The sequence below is a fragment of the Gopherus evgoodei genome, chromosome 21 (genome assembly GCF_007399415.2).
Source record: "Gopherus evgoodei ecotype Sinaloan lineage chromosome 21, rGopEvg1_v1.p, whole genome shotgun sequence".
Lineage (NCBI taxonomy): Eukaryota > Metazoa > Chordata > Testudines > Testudinidae > Gopherus > Gopherus evgoodei.
The window spans coordinates 17,343,560-17,350,446 of NC_044342.1; the positions used below are offsets into that span (position 1 = coordinate 17,343,560).

At 39.7% G+C, this 6,887-nt stretch overlaps 1 pseudogene; it reads left to right on the top strand.

Moving 5' to 3' along the window:
* Positions 1–993: 993 nt before the first annotated feature.
* Positions 994–1,933, top strand: LOC115637959 (annotated as a pseudogene).
* The last annotated feature ends 4,954 nt before the right edge of the window (positions 1,934–6,887 follow it).

Sequence of the window (6,887 nt, forward strand, 5' to 3'; positions counted from 1 at the left end):
AGGAGATATATATACACATACAGAGAATATGAAAAGATGAGGGCTGTCCTACCCACTATAAAAGGCTAATTAATGAAGATGAGCTATAATCAGCAGAAGAAAAACAACTTTTGAAGTGATAATCAAGATAGCCCATTTCAGACACATTGACAACAAGGTGTGAGGATACTTAACATGGAGAAATAGATTCAATGTGTGTAATGGCTCAGCTATTCCCAGTCTCTATTCAAACCTGAGTTGATGGTGTCTAATTTTCATATTAATTCAAGTTCAGCAGTTTCTCCTTGGAATCTGTTTTTGAAGCTTTTCTGTTGCAATATTGTCACCTTTAAGTCTGTTACAGAGTGACCCCAGAGGTTGAAGGGTTCTCCTACTGGTTTTTGAAGGTTATGATTCCTGATGTCAGATTTGTTTCCATATATTCTTTTTCATAGAGACTGTCTGGTTTGGCCAACGTACAAGGCAGAGGGGCATTGCTGGCACACGATGGCATATATCACATTGGTATATGATAGTATGAGAGTAGCAGAATCTTGCCCTCTATGGGAAAATGCACTTCTTGTAAATAATTGTTATATGGGAAAGTTAATAAATATGTGCTCTATTGTAGTAAAGTCAAAATTTCTAACAGAACTTCTGGAGATTTATTAAGAAGAAATTTAATGACATTTTTAAGGATTCAGTCAACTTTTATCAAAGCCAAAGGGAGATGTGCCTTGATTTTCAATGACTGTGAGCTATAAGTGGGGCCTGTAGCTTGAAGCATTCTCCTTAGCGCTTTGGTACATGATATATGACAAAATTCTGGAGATTTATTAAGAATAATTTAATGACATTTCTAAGGATTCAGTCAACTTTTTATCAAAGCCAACAGGAGATGTGCATTCATTTTCAATGAATGCGAGCTGTAAGTGGGGCCTGTAGCCTGATGCAGTCTCCTTAGCACTTTGGTTTTTTTTTTTTAATGCTTATCTCATTCCTTTTCCCAAGGAAATGAAGACAATGAAAGAGAGAAACCACATAGCACTGCCGGAATTCATCCTGCTGGGGTTTGGAAGTGGTCTGGGGCTCAAGGTGGGCCCCTTTGTGGTATTTCTGGTGATTTACATGACAACGGTGCTGGCAAATACCATTACGGTCTTCCTCATTAGCACCAACTCTCGCCTGCACACTCTCATGTACTTCTTCCTCATGAATCTCTCACTCTTAGACCTCTGCTACTCCTCCAGCATTGTTCCCAAAGCCATGGCGAGCTTCCTAGTAGGCAGCAAAACCATTTCCTTCATTGGATGTGCCACCCAATTCTTCTTCAGTGGGCTCTTTGTCACGACTGAGACGTTCATCCTGGCAGCCATGGTGTATGATTGATACACCGCCATCTGCAACCCGCTCCTGTATCCCATCGCCATGTCCAAGCAGGTTTGCAACTACTGGTGGGTTCCTATGTTTGCGACAGTGTAAACTCCATGGTGCAAACAGTCTTTACCTTTACACTGTGTTTCTGTAGGTCCAATGAGATCAATCACTTCATCTGTGACATTGAACCACGGCTAAGACTCTTATGTATCAACACCCGATATCAATGTACTGGTGCTGTTCGCTTTATCCAGCTTCATACTCATGAGCACCTCCTGGTCATTCTCATCAACTATGCCTACATCATCTCCTCCGTCCTCTGGATTCTCTCTGCTGAGGGAAGACGCAGAGCCTTCTCTACTGCACCTCCCACATGATGTCCGTGACTTTATTTTATGGGACTCTTACCTTCATGTATGCTCAGCCCAGTTTGCTAGCATCTCCAGCTCAGAGCAAAATGGTGTCTGTGTTTTATACCCTGGTCATCTCTATGTTGAATCCCCTCATCTACAGCCTGAGGAACAGGGATGTGAAAGAACCTTTGGGAAGAACCATCAGCTCAGTGTTTCTAAAATGAACCTTCTGTCTGAACATTGAGCTAAATAATCCTTTGGGTTATCGAAATACCAGTACCGTACCGGTCATAATCTCTCTCTCTCTCTCTCTCTGTGTGTCTCTCTCTCTCTCTTTCTCTCTATCTAATCTAGCTCGGTAGCTAAACTAGCAGTTCTCATTTGTACTCTTCTTTCTCTCAAAATTTGTATACCACTCACAATACTGGATTATGCCATTATAAGAGTGATTTAAAAATAAATTGATCAACGCTCTGTGTATCTAGATTACATTTTTTTACATTGTTATCTGTTCTTGTACCTTAGGGAGTGTTTGAGATCTGTGTCGGAATTTCACCACTGGCGTATTATTGTGATCCAAACACTGGAACTCAAGAATAGTCCTCTGGCTTAATGTGTGTGTGGGGGGGGGGTTAAATCACACTTTACTGCCTGACCCCAGCGACTAATCTCCATGCTATTTGCCAAAGGAGGTAATTTAGGATTTTCTGAAGCACTGCATGTTGCAGTTAATTACAAAACATTTGTGGATGAAAAAATCAGACTTAGGTTGAAGAAACCATCTGGCAAATTGGAGTTGAGTTTGCCAAATTTTTGTCAGTTAGACAGAAAATAAACCAGTTTTATTTTTAAATCAAAACTGTTCCTTTCAACCTTTTATAAAGGAAATATTTCAATTGTTTCATTCAAAAAACATGTTTTCGTTTAGAATTTTACTGCAATTTTTTTTTTTATGAGAGTGATTGCAAACTTCAAAATGAGAAAAGCAAAATATCGTGTTTGGGAAATCTGGCTAAACTTTTTGTTTTCAACTTCTTTGGTTCACTGAATCATCATCATCATCATCATCATCATCATCATCATCATCATCATCATCTAAAACACTTACTTTCATATTTTTAATTTTGCCAGTGAGTAGAAAAGTTGGTTATTTCACAGCTACATACTTGGGTATTTCAGACACAGGATGCATAGTACAAGTGTGAACTACTGTTCTCGCCCTCAGTGGTTCTGAAAACCATTTGCTCTCACTGAAATCAAAAGCTGGTACAACTGCAGAAGAAGAGATGTGATAACAGCTGAATGGGAGATCAACCACAGCATCTAACGGCCACCTTGCTGCTTCTACCATGGTTTATTTGGTGGGAATCCTAGGGCATTAATAGGCCAAATAACCATTCATTTGGGTCTATCCCAGTGATTCTGTCATAGATCTGCTTTTAAACAGTCCCTTGGTGGTTCAAGTTTCAGACAGGCCAATGCCAGGGCTCCCCCAGGCCAAGCTGCTGGAGAATCCATCTTGGCTCTGCCCCCTTTCTTTGTCTGTCTGTCCTAGGTGACAGCTCCTGAGTCTTCATGAGCCCAGTTCTTATCACAGCCATCGTCAAACACCTTTTTCCTTTATTCCCCACCTCAGGGCCTTTGCTGTGCTCGGTGTTTCCATTGCCTCTTTCAGAACCTCCATTTACATATGTAGATTTATTCAACTTGTCAGTGACTCTTGGTCGTCAACCAGACATCTCTGTGAGTCCAACGTCTCGTCCATTCCCTTGAGATGTAGGGCAAGTCTACACTTCAAATGATTCACTGATGCAGCTGCGCCACTCTAGCACTTTAACGAAGATGCTCTATGGCGATGGGAAGGAGCGCAGTTAATTCATGGCCTCAAGAGCAATAGCGATGTTGGCGGGAGAAGCTCTCCTATCCAAATAGCGCTGTATACACCAGTTGTTAGGTCATTGTAACTGTGTTTTTCACACCCTTGGGAGACATAGTTGTACCGACATAGGTCTGTAGTGTAGACCAGACCTATGTGCATAGTGGTGCAGAGCACAGAGAGAAACAGAAATGTGCATAGGAATTAAAAAAATATTACCCAAATCCCCACATTTGTCCCAGCATCTACTATTATTTGAGTTAACAGTAGTACTTGTAAGCCTTCCCTGATTTTGGGGTTCCAGTATGCTCACTTGTTGGTAAGCCACAGGGTAAAAGACAGTCTCTGCCCCATCTGAAAAAAACAAAAGGTGGAAGATGACACAGAGACATGGAGAGGAGAATCGACTTGCCCAAGGATACAAGCCTGGCTAGTGACAGAGATAGCAATAGATCTGTCAAAATAGCCTGTTGAAAAGTTCTGTACTTCTCAAAATTTGAGTATCCCAGTAGCCAAGTTAAGTATCAGTAAATCACCAGCCTGCCAGACCAGAGACTAGGAGAGTGTATGGGTGGCACACATTGAGGTTATGGGCCTCATCTATCACTCCAGCACAGATAGGGAAGCTTTGGCCACTGAGTCACCAAAAAGAACATCAATGAAGTTCTGCATCTCACCCTAGGCAGCAGCATCACAGACATCATCACGGAGCAATTCATCAAATTCAGCACAATGCCTGAACTACCTCATTGCAATTGCCATTTCCCCAACATAGCGATTCTCAGATTCTAGGCCAGCAGAACTCATTATGTAGTGCTCTTTAGGAAATGGGGGCTATATATTTTTCCATGGAACATTTCAATGAAAAGGATTTTTTTTCATGTTTGTAATTTTTGGCTTTTAATCAAAATATCAAAGACCCCGAAATGAAAAAGAAAATCTATTTTCAATTTTCTGACCAAAAAAAACCCCTTTTTTTGAAGAAAACAGACACTTCTGAAAAATGTTTCATGTTGTTGAAAACCCAGTTTACCACTAAAAAATAAAATAAAAGGTTAAATGGAAAATTTCCAACTAGTTCTACTATTACATTATGTTGTCTTGACCTCCAGCATAACACACGCTCAAGAATTCTACCTAGTCATTCCTGAAGCTAGTTTACCACTTCTGGTTCAGATATAGGTGACCTGCTCTTATTCATTTTTATTAAGTTCCTTTAATGACAATTGTCCTGTGTAAAGCTCCTTCTGAAATTCCTATCCCACCTAAACAGTTTAGACCCATTAATTATCACCTAGGGAAAACACCCACAGTGCTTTAAAGGTAACACAATGGTGATTAACACCAGCGTTTTTTTTCTTCTCAGCAACTGCAGTCATTTTGAAAAAGTCCTCCCTTGCCAACCTCAGGTCTCACTGGAGGAGTCACCACACCACAAGAAGAGCAGAAAATCTGCTCAGGATGTGTGCTAAGGTCGAGACACATGACTAATTTCCACACTTGTATGGAATATTGACTGACCTTGTAGCCAGCTTGATTGTTTCTAAAACTCCTGTGCAGTTCCTAGGTACCATGGTTGCTAGCAATTTGGAAATTCTAATTAGTAAGTAGACAGAAATGTCTTGATAGATAGGTAGATAGATCTGGTTTAAGCTGCTAGACTGACTTCTTGAGAGCTGAAAACTTTTGCAAGCTGTCCCACCTATCTGCACCTTCTCACCATCCACTCTGATACTGCAGAACTTTTTATAGCAGTGAAAGGTAAGTGCAAAGTTTACCAAGTCTTCATATCTATCTATCTATCTATCTATCTATCTATCTATCTATCTATCTATCTATCTATCTATCTATCTATCATGGGAAAAAATGTTGACTTCAGTATGATGAGTACTGTGAATAAAGATTGCTCCCAAGTCAAGGTTTGTAACATCATCCACCAGCCATGCTTTCTAGGGTTTTTTAAAAGATTAATATTTGTAATAGCACTGAATACCTGTCTATGTTTTTCTAGTGGCACCCATAAGCAGTGGTTACTTACCCTCATTTTTTTTTAAAATCCTTGCTCCCCATTTCCAGTTAAGGTTAATCTAGCATATTTCCAATCATTTGATATAATTACACCTGGGGCTGCTCTATGAAAGAACACAGCCTTTTGGGGGAAAAAACAAGATAAGTACATTTCATGAAAAAAATAGGAAGAAAACAGAAAATGCCAAATGATGTTATAAGGGAGCATTGCAGAACTTTAAACAAGCATGTTCCCTAATCAATCAGCAATGTAATGGAAGAACTTTAATTGGGATGACTTTAAGTGAGGAGTTACTGTAGTAAAGAACAAAATCAGCCAATATATATATAAACAGGGTATTGTGGGAAAGAGTCAATATGGCTTTTGTAAAGGGAAATCATCCCTCACTAATCTATTAGAATTCTTTGAGGGGGTCAACATGCATGTGGACAAGGGGGATCCAGTGGATATAATGTATTTGGATTTTCAGAAAAACTTTGACAAGGTCCCACAGCAAAGGATCTTAAACACCGTAAACTGTCATGGGATAAGAGGGAAGGTCCTCATAGATCAGTAACTGGTTAAAAGGTAGGAAACAAAGAGTAGGAATAAATGGTCAGTTTTAACAATGGAGAGATAAGTCGCAGGTTTCCTCAAGGATCTGTACTGGGAACAGTGTTGTTCAGCATCTTCATAAATGATCTGGAAAAGGGGGAGAACAGTGAGGTGGCAAAGTTTGCAGATAATACAAAATTACTCAAGATAAGTCCAAAGCTGATTCTGAAGAGTTACAAAGGGATCTGACAAATCTGGGTGACTGGGCAACAAAATGGCAGATGAAATTCAGTGCTGGTAAGTGAAAAGAAATCCACATTGGAAAATATAATCTCCTCTATATATACAAAATGATGGGATCTAAATTAGCTGTTACCTCACAAAAAAGAGATTTTGGAGTTATTGTGCTTAGTTCTCTGAAACGTCTGCTGAATGTGGAGCAGCAGTCAAAATAGCTAACAAATATTAAGAACCATTAGGAAAAGGATAGATAATAAAACAAAAAATATTATAATAATCATAATGCTATATAAATCCATGGTACACACACACCTTGAGTACTGCCTGCAGTTCCAGTGGCCCCATCTCAAAAAAAGATATATTAGAATTGGAAAAGATAGCGAGAATGGCAAGAAAAATGGCTAGAGGGACGGAACAGTTTCCAAATGAGGAGAGATTAAAAAGACTGGGACTGTCCAACTTAGAAAAGAGACAGCTAATGAGCGATATGATAGCAGTA